Source organism: Topomyia yanbarensis, chromosome 2 (genome assembly GCF_030247195.1).
Source record: "Topomyia yanbarensis strain Yona2022 chromosome 2, ASM3024719v1, whole genome shotgun sequence".
Taxonomy (NCBI): Eukaryota; Metazoa; Arthropoda; class Insecta; order Diptera; family Culicidae; genus Topomyia; species Topomyia yanbarensis.
In genome coordinates this window covers 246089233-246102021 of record NC_080671.1, presented here as the reverse complement: position 1 = coordinate 246102021, position 12789 = coordinate 246089233, and the positions used below count along the sequence as shown (strand labels likewise).

General features: G+C 39.1%; 1 long non-coding RNA gene across 1 annotated transcript; it reads right to left on the bottom strand.

Moving 5' to 3' along the window:
* Window positions 1–2830: 2830 nt before the first annotated feature.
* LOC131683035 (uncharacterized) lies at window positions 2831–8482 on the bottom strand. Its single transcript, XR_009304336.1, has 4 exons — window positions 7713–8482; window positions 7486–7607; window positions 7298–7424; window positions 2831–7204 (listed from the first exon to the last, which is right to left on the bottom strand). It is a non-coding gene; the product is annotated as an uncharacterized LOC131683035 (long non-coding RNA).
* Between the last annotated feature and the right edge of the window lie 4307 nt (window positions 8483–12789).

The window sequence follows — 12789 nt, the reverse complement described above, 5'->3', positions numbered from 1 at the left end:
GAATCGCCGAACTGACCTCGACATCTGGTTGGTTGGCTCGGTTTCGGGAGAACTTCTCTCGCCGGGGAATTCACCATCGGAGTAGGCTAGGTCCATCGTCGGGGACTAGACCGAGTAGTTCGCGAACAAGTCTGGTGCTCAAAGAGTAAACGGCGTTGAATGGTGCGAGAAGGGAGTTGCGGTGCTAACCGGCACAAGCGAGCCGAAGGGCTCGGTGAATTAGACAGTCAGAAGTTTGCCGCTCAGACTGTACTCGTAGGGGAGGAGTACTAAGCCTCGACTCACAGCCAGCTTTCCGACTGCCATGCAGAGCTTGCCAGTCTGTGTGGATGGTAGAGAATTGGTGGTGTGTAGAGGAGTGGGGCTGTAACCCTACGGAAGAAACGAACTAGTAAGTAGTTGAATTAGAGTGTGTGCTATGCACATAAAAACCCCTCCCCGAAGTAATGCCGTAAGGTAGTGCCGGGGAGGAATCAGGTTCTGGGCAAGAGCAGTGGTTTTTAGCGGGTCGGGTGATGGCAGCCCAAACCCGTTTCCTGACAATGGGGTTTTGTACATTTTTCCTCACTCAGGGTTTTTCTGAAAATTTTTTTACTGCTCTCTAAAAAAAAAATACATACACACATACATACATACACACATACATACACATACATACACATACATACATACACATACATATACACACATACATATACATACACACATACATACACACATACATATATATACACACATACACATACATATATACACGTATTTCTTCATCCTATTCATTGTTTCCTTCATTGTTTCCGAATCTCCCGGGTTAAAAGGGATATCAACAGATCTCCCATACTTAGCCTTCCGGTGAGGGCGCTGATTTGTGCGACACTAGCAGAGCTAAAACGATATAGAAAGGAAAAAGGTGAGTGTTATGGATAAATAAAGTTATTTTGGCCACTCAGTATGGTTCCACGGACATGAAACAGGAACATGGTTATTCATATTTTGTGATACATACACATTTGAATATTAATTACTATTAATTATATTATATTATAGTTTATTTACCCGAAGCAGTTGGCAAATTATGACAATGTAAACTAAACTGCTTTTAATGAGGTACATGTTTCCATTTCAAAGTCTTCGATTGATCCTTGACAGTGATTGCCATCGGCTCAGGCACTTTTGCGCGTTAAGCATTCCCCGACTTACAATCGAATTGTGCCTCGACCAATCTGGCACAACGCGCCCATTCCCCTTACTGAGCCAAAGGGCAGGGAGATTGCTTATTTCATGCCATAAATAAAAATAAATCCAAAATCCTTTTTTCGCGTATGGTTCATTTAAAAATGGTCTTATTTTATTTGGATAATATCGCATACAATTAAGCTATATCAGTGCTATGCAAATTCGGATCAAAATAGTCTCACCAAATGACTAGAACTCAACTGTGTTCACTCAATTTGACAGTTTTTGCATAAGTTAGCAAGAAATAGTTCCAGAAACATTTCATAACATATTTCAGATGGTTGGAAATATTTACTGATTTTTAAATATTCTTAATACCTTTACCATCTAAAAAACCATCCTTCAATATCAATATCAGTGCGTCTGCATTCATTTTTTTTAAATTGACTGCTTATCGCAAGGTTTCGCAAAACTAGCATAGGCTCATTTTTAAGAGAAAATTAAAAGCTTTCGAATGAGGATAGTGTGATCGCGGGCATTCACGGGCGTTGTTGTTGTTATCGCATTAGAAGTTCGAATTCAATAAAAAAATTCAAGAGAAACAGCTATCTAAACACTAACTAAACCACCTAGTGACTTATTTTTGGCGATTTTACGATGTAATTTTATCATATGGATAATTTTGGTGAAGTAATGCAATGCATAAGATCAACCGTTTCTTTGAAAAAACGAAAATAACCGTATGTAGGTCCTATGGTCAAATAATGCAAAAATTACTTGAGTTATGCCCTTCAAAAAGCTGTCAAAAATGATTTTACGCTCAAATCACCTAAAATCTCGCGAAAATATCTCTGATAGCCCAGCTGATACAAGAAAAATACCAGTGAGAATATCGCATAGCTTCATATATGGACGTCCGGGGTTCGTCCCACTGTGCAGCTATGCGATGCTGTAGCATTTGCGTGTTATTATTTGGTGAGCGCCGAATGGCAAAACGAATCAGAATGCGTAGCGTAAGCTGAACTGTAGGGCTCTCTGGTCACAGCATGGAGAAAGAGTAGCTGTTAGCCACATAGGGTCTTTCTCGGATTCGGGAACAGAACAAACATAACATTCCCGTATGATAATGTTATGAGATCCATGACATTTCCAGTCGCTGCTGTTGCAGCAACGAACAGTCGACAGCTGCCGTCAGTTGTGTTGTATGGCTGCCTGCTCCTTCGTGTTGTTCTCCAGTAAATGTCGCAAGCTTGCAAGAAAGACAATCCCACGATAATTGCGAATATCGGATTTTTCATCGATGGCCAATAATTTGTTTTCATTTTGGTAAATGACAGGATTTAAGCGAAAGCAGAATGAAGATCAGTTCAGCTGCTTAATTCTTTATGAAAAGAAGCGGGATCTCATCAGATCCTGAAACTTACGTGGCGTCTAGATGATTAAGACATGACAAAATAACTTGAACATTAATGTGATGGAGACAAACATCAGGAAAGTAAGAAAAAATACCCAAAATCACGATCATTATCCAAATTGTTTAGAATTTAAAAAAAAATGTAGCAGCGATATTTCAAATATCTTTTGAATTTTCTCCCTTTTCTATTTGCAAAGACATTTTTGATGAAAATTGTATGAATTTAACGTAGTTTTGAAGCAATTGATATTTTTATATGACTTGATTTCGTTTCCGGTTTTCACATTGTATTCAATTAGTGGTGAAGAAATAGCCAAATATTCAAATATTGTTTCCAAACTACCCTGCTTATTGTGTTTTTTTCTTTGCTGTTGTTTTTGGCTCTGCTAATTAATTAATTAATCTTAAGACCTTTGTAGATCCACCTTGCCGTCGTTTATGGCTCGAATTTTTGTTTTTCGATGTTGTGTTGTCTGATATGTTATCTGATATATTGTCTGAGATTATATTCGTATTTTGCATTCCATGAGGTATTTTGTTATCATTTTATACTATTTTTCGATGCTATCTTTGAGTATATCATTTAGTGATTTCCAGTTAATTAGTATGTCGTATGTTGTTCTTATGGTGTTGTGTTTCGCACAGTGAAACAGGATGTGTTCGATGTCCTCTTTCGTGCAGCAGGTTTCGCAATTTTCATTATCAGTCCATTTCCATCTGTACTTACGATCTTTTGTTAGACAATGGCCAGTTCTGATTCTTGATAATGTTGCTTTCTCGTATGTGTTAAAGTTCATGTTGCTACACCGAACGCTGGTCTCCGGTTCGTTATATAGTTAGAATCGATATTTTCCTTTTTCGTGTGACATTTCTTGATGCAGCCGTGTCCACTTAGCCCACATCGCTTTTTTGGCCAACCCTAGTGTGTCCCCCAGTGTTAGACTTTCGGACATGTCTTGTGTTTGTTTCGTTGCTTGAACGGCTGCTCGGTCTGCTAATTCATTTCCTCGTACATCTATGTGGTTTGGTATTGAATTTTAATTATACGATCTTGTAGATGGTTTCTCATTTTGTTTATATCGAAGATTAGAAAGTTGTCGTTAGCTTTTTCTTGGTTGAGGATGCCCTCGTACGCCCTTTTCGAATCCGATTTGATTACCACTTCGCATAGCTGTTCGTCTTGTACGTATTTTAGCGCTTCTCGGATAGCTAGTAGTTCTGCATTCGTTAGTTTATTTGCTGAATTCAATTAGTTATTATTTAGGACAACTAAGCAAATTCTCGTTTTGCTGATTTTGATTAGTTGTTCTCGATCCTTCTGAATAGAGCTAAAATGCTAGTTGGAATTTCTGTTTTTTCTGTTGATTTAGCGAGAAAAAGATGCTGTGTTTTTAGCGGAGACACATTCTCCATCTTTTCAACTACAGTTTTTGTTGAATTTAGTACTATTTTCTGTTGATTTCAATCAATATATTCTCTAAATTCAAGTGTTTTGCCTTACAATCAGCTATTTTTTGGTTGAATCTAGTTTTTTCTTCAGTTGATTTCAACAAATGTCGGTTTTGAAATTAAGCCATTCTGCTTTTTTTTATCCCTTTATGGGCAGCTAGGGCCGAGGGTGGTGGCTAGCGGGTTTCATACATCCTTGACCTGACGGACAAAGCTATGGTGCCTTGAACACAGGCAACGCAGATCCAAGGCCATCATTGAAATGATAAGTTCTGCGTTTGAGATGTACTTCCCCCGGTTGCCAGACGAATACCTGTAATAATTACTTGTTGCTTTGTATGTATGAATCTAATGTTCAGTCCTGGGTGGTGTATGCGTGGAAGGTGTGGTTTTTAGCATTTGAGTCCAGGAGTGCATATCTGTCTGGGTTAGCGTGGGCGTTTACTAATTGTGTAATAGTGTGATCGCTAAAGGCTCGAGCATTTGAATGCCAGCGTGTCTCCAACTTTGCGTGCATAAATCCGATTTTAGATTCGTGTGGCCATTCGCACATTCACGTGTATTCTCGAACGATCGCGCGCAGACATTTTCAGTGTATGGTAGAGGAACGTGTTGTCTGGTGAGCATCATTCCCGATCGGTCCAACTGAAGGCATGAGTCCAGGCTGCTCGAGAGTAGAGAATTCCGAACGTAGCCGGTCTATGATCGCGCGAGTGGTGGGTTAATGCTTGAGACCGCGGTTGTAAAGTTATAGGTGCTGAAAAGTTCACTTAAGTAAAGGGGTGTTTTAATGTTGGCGAAATTGCGAGCGTAGGTGTGTGTGGATGATTGAAATTGTAATGTAAGTTCGCGTTTTTGACCAGGTTTGTGTTATCGCGAAAGTTAGGGGCGTTTGCGCGTTTTGGATGTGAGTGTATATGGGAGAATATGCAATTGACTGTGCTAGTGAGTATCAGTATGAACCCAACTCAAGATACAACAATAAAAGGAAAAATAACATGCCGAATGTTTCTTTTTTTAGGTCACTAACCGTGCATTGAAGAATGCCCAAAAACTCTGAACTAGGCCCCGTCGAGTCCAGTCTGTCCGTCTCGTCCTGTCGTGTCTGGGGTTTCCAGGTTACATGCATTCACCAGATGAGACTAGCTTATGTCAGCTTACTTGTGCACTGGTTTCGTAGAATCGAGGCGATCATCGAAATGATAGATCGTACGAGTGAATGCACTTGGCCCAGTCACCTGTCAAGCATTTGTGTATTTGTGTGTGTTGAGATATGTGTGGAGCCTGTAAATAATATTTTAATAGGAATAATATTTTATACTTCAAGATAAGAAATGTGTAATATACTACTTGCAGTTTGTTGATCGTTCCTACTTATCTGATTCCATCGAGTATGAGAATACATCTCCATTGTTCTAAAACCTGGCGACGTCCGATGGCAGAGAAGAATCATTGTGGGCAGCAATGTTGCTCTTCTTGGATGTATGAGCTCGAAAAGGTCATCACAAGAATATAACGCATGAGACCGAAAATAAATAAAAAAAATAAAGAGAAGAGTTAGTATTGTTATTGAGTATTAATAATATGCCGATTTTTCTCGAGAGTTGTCCTACTGAAACTGTAGAGCTAATTGATTCAATTAAGGTATGGACCTAGACTTCTGGAATCAAGGATAGACTTCCGGACGCGAACGATTCATGAATGCGCGAGTGCGGGGACTGTAGGTTCACACTTGAGACTGCGTTTGAATGTTTAAAAGTACGTGTTTAAAAGAGCGCGAGTATAGGTTGCGTGGATGGTCGCAAAGGGCTCAAGCATTTTTATATTTGTTTGTCGCGTGTATGCGACTTTGTGTGTATACATTCGATTTTTATATAGTTTAGTGGATATGAGCATTATATTTTTGATTGGTCCACCTGAAGGCATTGGACTTATGCGACTAGGGCCGAGAATAGGTGATTCCGGACGAAACCGATTCATGATCGCGCGAACACGGGCATTTGGAGGTTCACTCTCGAGACCGGGATTGTTAATTTATAAATGCTAAACCATTCACTTAGTCACCAGAGTGTTATACTTACGAGATCGTGGGTGTGGTCGTGCGTGGATGATCGCGAAGGACTCGAGCGTTTGTATGTGAACGTTTTTGTCGCGTGTGCTAGTATGCAACTTCGCGTAGACACATTATCTTTATAATCGTGTGGCCATTCGCACGCTCGCGCATTCTTCAACGATCGCACGTGGACGTCTTGTCTAGTTTTTATTTCTATTGGTCCAACTAAAGGCAAGCTTAGGTTCTTAGGTTCGTATTTGTGACCAGGTTTGTGTTATCGCGTAGGCCACGTTTGTACGTTTGGAATGAGGTGCCTGCAGAGAGAATTGGGCCCTAAACCCACATTGTATATTATTTGACCATGGCAGTGGATAATAAAGGTCGCCAAGTTAAGTACTAAAATTGATCACAATGTAGCTTAACTAAAAAGAAAATAATCGTATACCAAGCTTATGTGATATAATCACTGTAATACTGCTTTGGTGGAAAAGCTCCCGGACCACATCAAGGTACAGTATAATGCCGAGGGAAATTAAGCCATTCTGTTTTTAAATTTAAAATTTTTGGTAGTTGAATTTAGAATGTCAATATTTTAAATTTAAGACAGCTTTAGTTGAATGTAGCGTTTTTTCTATTGATTTAAAAAAATTATATTCAGCTTTCAAGACTTACATTTCGACTCAAAGTTTACAGTTTGTTTGCATTGAAACTTTAAATGGAGCATCTACACTTCATACATAATACTTCTAATGAACCGGGATGTATGAAGTTTTCTTTAATTTCATTGTAGGCGGTTTTGCTGACTATTTTCTTGGATAACATATATGATTAACCAATTTAATTTAAGACGAAATAGAAACCTACGCCCTGCAACTTCTTTCATCTTGTGTGTAACGGTTTTGTTGGATCTTGTTCAAGTGCAAGTGCACACGGCTATTCAGCCAATGAATACGAAGAATACGCAGCATTTTGTGCACGACTGCGTCCAGCACATCAACACACACAGCCTCATCCATCAGCTAAAGAACTAACGATAAAGTTGGTTACACAATCGTTACCCGCCAGCAGTAATAACGACACATGGCATTTGGATGCAGCTCAAAAGAGATGTTTATCTGAAAACAAAGAAAGATCAGATAATGACGCATGTACGTTAACAAACTGCTGGATCAACACGTTACAATAAAACCAAACATAATTCGACTCACCTGTTCGACATTTTAAATGCACATACATTTACTATAAACTCCGGTTTTATTTTAGCCGTTTGGAATCGATTGTTGGGGGTTGCTTTCTGTGTCATCCCGCCGAAAAAATCTAATAGTATGTTTTTCACTGCAAATATTGTAATCATTAGTTAATTAAATTAAATACGAATATCCTGTGTCAAAACTACCTGTTAAAACCATTCGGAATTTGATTTAGAATTACAAATGTTATGTCTGGATTCCAGTTTGAATTCAACAATCGATTGAGTAAATGTCAGTATTACTTACTTCAGATGGTATGATCGTGTACCTGAAACAAAATACTGTCTTTAAGTATGATTTCTTGCAGCTTTTAGAATCGATCCTCAACTGCTAAAAATTAGGGCCTTCCGAAAGACGAAAATTGATTACTTACAGTGCAAAACAAGGCCTTGTGATCTTTCCGTATCACAAACTATAAAAAGTGCGAAAACTCCACACAAAGCCACGAAATCGAAGGGTTTGCAAAACGGAAGAATGCGATTTTTATTTCTAGCCAAACATTTCAGATGGTCATAAGTGCAAATGACAGTTTCTCTGTTTAATTTCTCTTTCGCTAATAACTCGGCCGTTTATACGTTTGTTCCTTAACTCTTAGCATAATATGCTAGTCAAAATCAGAGTTTTACGATATATCCTGAAATAATATTGAAAAGTTTTATGATGACACCATAACAATCGAAAGAGAAAGTAAGCAAAGAGAGGCTCTCATTTGTACTTAGGACCATTTGACATGTGTGTCGAGATTTTATCTTTACAGAAAACTTGCATTACCTACCAGTAGGTAATTTTAAATCTGGGCATCCAACTTCTTCCAACGAAAAACGAAAGAGAGGGAGTCCAAATTAACCCAAAAATTATGAGATATTCCCCAAAGCCAAAGAGAATAGTGAAAGAGACGAAGAGTGAAAATCAGTCAAAACGGCAACACTCCCTTTATGATGATTTCAACACTAGAATTTTGGCAACCGCTTCTACAGGCAGCACTTTAAATGACTCCTATTATATTTTGAAAACAAACCGTATGTCGATCGATGGATTTGTTTATCAAACGATGTGCATTTCGAAACAAAGAGATGAAATAATTCTAAAGCTTATTTTTACTCATACATATACTCTAGAATGCACCTTACAATCACGATTGAGCTAAATTCCGATGAAAATTCAAATTTCTTTTTTGATAGAAGTACAATACTTATCTCCTCCAACTCAGGCATGAGTAATGTTTATTTACATTGCACGATTGGTCTGCTCAATAAGGTATTTTTGGCTTCACACTATTCGTCTCTTTCCCTATTCTCTTTGCCCAAAGCCGACTAAACTTCATCCCATTAATTTTGAGTAAAAAAATCATTCCCTCTCCCTTGTTTTCCGGCAGTGAAATAAGGACAGCAAATTAAAATTACCTACTGGTAGGTAATGGATTTTAAGTGTGTTCATTGGCGTTTTTCGGTTGGGTTGATCCCAGCATGACGTCCGTCTAATTAATCATCGATTGGATCGAACGTCAAACGAATAGGACCAACGGAAGACGATCGTCGGGCGGATATTTCTGTTTGGGGGAGCAAGGAGCGATTAGGGCAGGCTCCTATTGTTGACTCGAATCAAAACTCGCCGAAATGTCCATTGACAATAACTTCATCCCAAAGACGATGTTTTAATGAAGACACGCGGAGAGTAAAACAGTGAATTTAACTGCACGGTTTACCAAGTTATTTTGTCTGCTAGTTTTGGCAACCAGGAGTTTTGTGTAAACAGCGAGTGACTTGTTGTTTTAATGGATGCTTGACGAATTTCTTTTGAGAAATATTTCGCATTATGAGTATCAGAATGCATCGTAGTAGCTACAGTCGCTTTATACACAGACTAGCGAAGTGTCAAAAATTGCAGCCAAATGGACTGTCAAAAAGTGCAGTCATGAGGGTTTTGAGAGGAGAAGTACAAAAGGAAGTCCACACAAAGCTTATTCTAGCAGTCACAAGGGTTGGTTCCCCGAACTGTTTTGGAATCATACTACATCGCAGCTTCGCTTTCCTTCCGGTTGACTGTCAGGCGGAGATAAAGAACAAGAAAATGATTCATATCTCTGAGGTTAAAGGTGCAGCACACAAGGAAGTATTTTTATTTTCTATTCTGTTTATTGTTTTTTAGCAAAATATTTACAAATTGCGTATTTTAAATATATCAAAAACTGAAACCATTTGAAAAATAGTAGATAAGGAGAATAATGGTCCTGCTGTTTTGAACATATTTGATAGTAGCTAGCGGGTGCAAAAAAAAATCCTCTAACGTCTATTTGTTTAAATTTTCAACAGTAAAAAAGTTTAAGTTTCGGAAAAATTGATTTGTGATATGTTTACATCTTAATCCATCTTTGTTTTATTTTCGCCATATTTACATTTTTCCAATAAGGATAGTTTTGACAAATGAAAAAAAAAATATCATAACAGTTTTTGCAACCGGCCGAGACGGCTGTGTCTACAGGTGGAAGGTTTTGTTCTCGAGAGAGCGACGGAGTGCGAGACGCTGTATGCGTTGTTGTGGGTGAGAGAGACCAGTTTGTTAAGTGTGAGTCGACAGTTGATACGTCGGAGACGTGATCAACGGCATCCTCGACAAGTGGCGTTTTGACAGCAAACCGCGGGTAGACGAATTTGCCTACCGCGGTGGCAGAAATCGACAGTGATCGTGCCTGTACACACAGAAAAAATATATTGTATTGGTGTCGTCGGGCAATTCTAATCGACGAGAGGGGAAGCGTCACAGGTAGGCACATTTACTCTATTTGTCTACCGCAGAAGTGGTACGACGGAAAAGGAAAACAAGTGGCACCGAAAAGTACCGCATCGACAGCGGGATTTTCGCAGCAAGCCACAGGTAGCCACATTTGTCTACCGAGGTGGTGGAAACGGAGAGAGCGCGCTTGTGGTGGTGATACCGACGAGCAGCTTAACCGGAGAGAGTTTTGAAGTGTTACAGGTAGGCCTATTGTGTCACATTGTCAAACAACGGGCACCGAGTTTACAACGTAACACATGAGATGTGTTCTACCGGTGTCTTCGTGAACTAAGGGATAGCAGATAACAGGTATATTTTTCATTCCTTTTTGTGATAGTTTTTCTTGCTAGGTAAAATGGATGACGAGATGGGAGAACGAGTAACAGACCCTCCCCCTAAGCCTTCTGCTGAAAATGTAAACCAGATTTGAATTAAAATTTACCCAGAGTCGTTAACGGGACCATGGATTGTATTTATTAGGCGTAAAGTAAAGCCGCTAAATATCATTCAAATTTCGAAAGATTTGACTTCGCGATTCTCGGATGTAAAAGAGATCGTCAAAGTTAATAAAGATACAATACGCATTGTCGTTGGTAGTCTCAAACAAGCCAATGCAATTGCTTCTTGCGAGCTTTTTACGCGTGAATATAAAGCGTATATTCCTTCAAAGGAAATGGAAATTGATGGGGTCATCACAGAATCGAGTTTGACTGTTGATGACTTAATTAAGCATAGGGTTGGTCGTTTCAAAGACACCATATTAAAGACGTAAAGATACTTGAATGCAAGCAATTGCATTCAGTATCCACGAAGGAGATAAAAAAGTTTATCGACTGTCTGACTCGTTTCGAGTGACTTTCGCCGGGTCTGCGCTGCCCAACTATGTCATTATCGATAATATTCGTCTCCCCGTTCGCCTTTTTATCCCTCGTGTAAAGAATTGCCTTAATTGTAAACAGCTTGGCCACACAGACACTTACTGTTCCAATAAGGCACGGTGTGGCGAATGTGGGGGTTCTCATCAAGAGGATACATACAAGGGGCCATACACAAATGACGTAGCTTTTTTCTGGCGATTTTCGACCCCTCCCTCCCCCCTCGTAGCATTTGGTCACAAAATTCTAACCTCCCCCTTGTAAATGACGTAGCATATCTCTAAACCCCCCCCCCCCCCCCGCAACGTGACCGGGAGATGAAAAAATTACATGTTTTTCAATTCTTTTAAATATATGTCCTTACAAAATGTTTGACGACTTTTATCAACATCTTCATTATAACAGCAAATTGCCTACAAAAGAAGCCCATTTCATGACAAATATAGTGTGGATAGTTTTGTTTAGAATTTTACATGTCATAAAGCATGAAGAAAAGTTCACAAAGCTGCAGCTGCCAACGATTTTAGGAAGCATAAGCTCAACTAAATTACTAAATTTTCTTTGATTGAATCCGAAAGAAAATTTAATTCAGCTACCAAAATAAGTCTACTAGTTAGAAATATTAGCTAACTAATGTGGAAATTTAAATCCGCATGAAAAATCTATCCTTTTCTTTGCGAGCCTGCCATTCCGCGAACAGTAAAATTTACAAAATGAAAAACCGCGTGAAAATCAACTTAGGAATGGAGGAACATTAAATTGTTTTCTCTAATTAATGGGTTTTAATGCCCGCCAAAAAAATTAAACTTAATGCTACGTCGCACAACAGAAGTTACCCTCCCCTCCCCCTCGTCACACTTCGTCACAAATTTGGTGTACCCCCCTACCCCCTAAAATGCTACGTCATTTATGCATGACCCCCAATGAAAATTCAGAAAAATGTTTAATGTGCGGAGAAAACTCGCATGAGCTCCCTGCATGCCCCATTTATAAATTGCGCGAGGATAAAATTAAACGATCCTTGAAGGAGAGGTCTAAGCGCTCCTATGCAGAAATGTTGAAAAATGCTACCCCTAAACCCATCTTCTTAGAAAACACTTACACATCTCTATTTTCGGAACAGTCCGACTCTGACGGAGCGTGCGAAGGTACATCATTTGTTTTACCCGGAAACTCCAGATAAAGAAAACAGTCCTCTTTTCCCAAGCTGCCAAGAAAGGGCCTTAAAATTTTTCCACCAATAGATAAACTGCGCCCAAAACCGAAAAATTCCGATTCAAAACCGAAATCAATTCCGCCCGGTTTTGGGAACGTACAATCCAAACAGAGCACCATTACTGGAAATAATAAAATTTCGACTTCCTCTGAGCCTCAGCCGGGAGTAGGATTATTGAAATTTTCTGAAATTGTTGATTGGATTTTCAAAGCATTCAATATTTCTGAACCACTAAAGAGTATACTTTCAGCTTTCCTCCCAACAATTAGAACATTTTTAGAGCAGCTGATTGCTCAATGGCCCATCCTTGCAGCAATCAATCTTTCAATGGTTAATTCAACTCATAAGGAGAAAGACTCCATCACTGTTTTACAGTGGAATTGCAGAAGTATCATACCAAAAATTGATTCCTTAAAAATTTTACTGCATAATTTAAAAAGCGATGCTTTTGCTCTATGTGAAACATGGCTTACCTCAAACATTAATTTCAACTTAAATGATTTCAACATTATTCGCCTAGACCGAGACACCCCGTATGGAGGAGTGCTTCTAGGAATTAAAAAGTGCTATTCTTTCTATAGAAT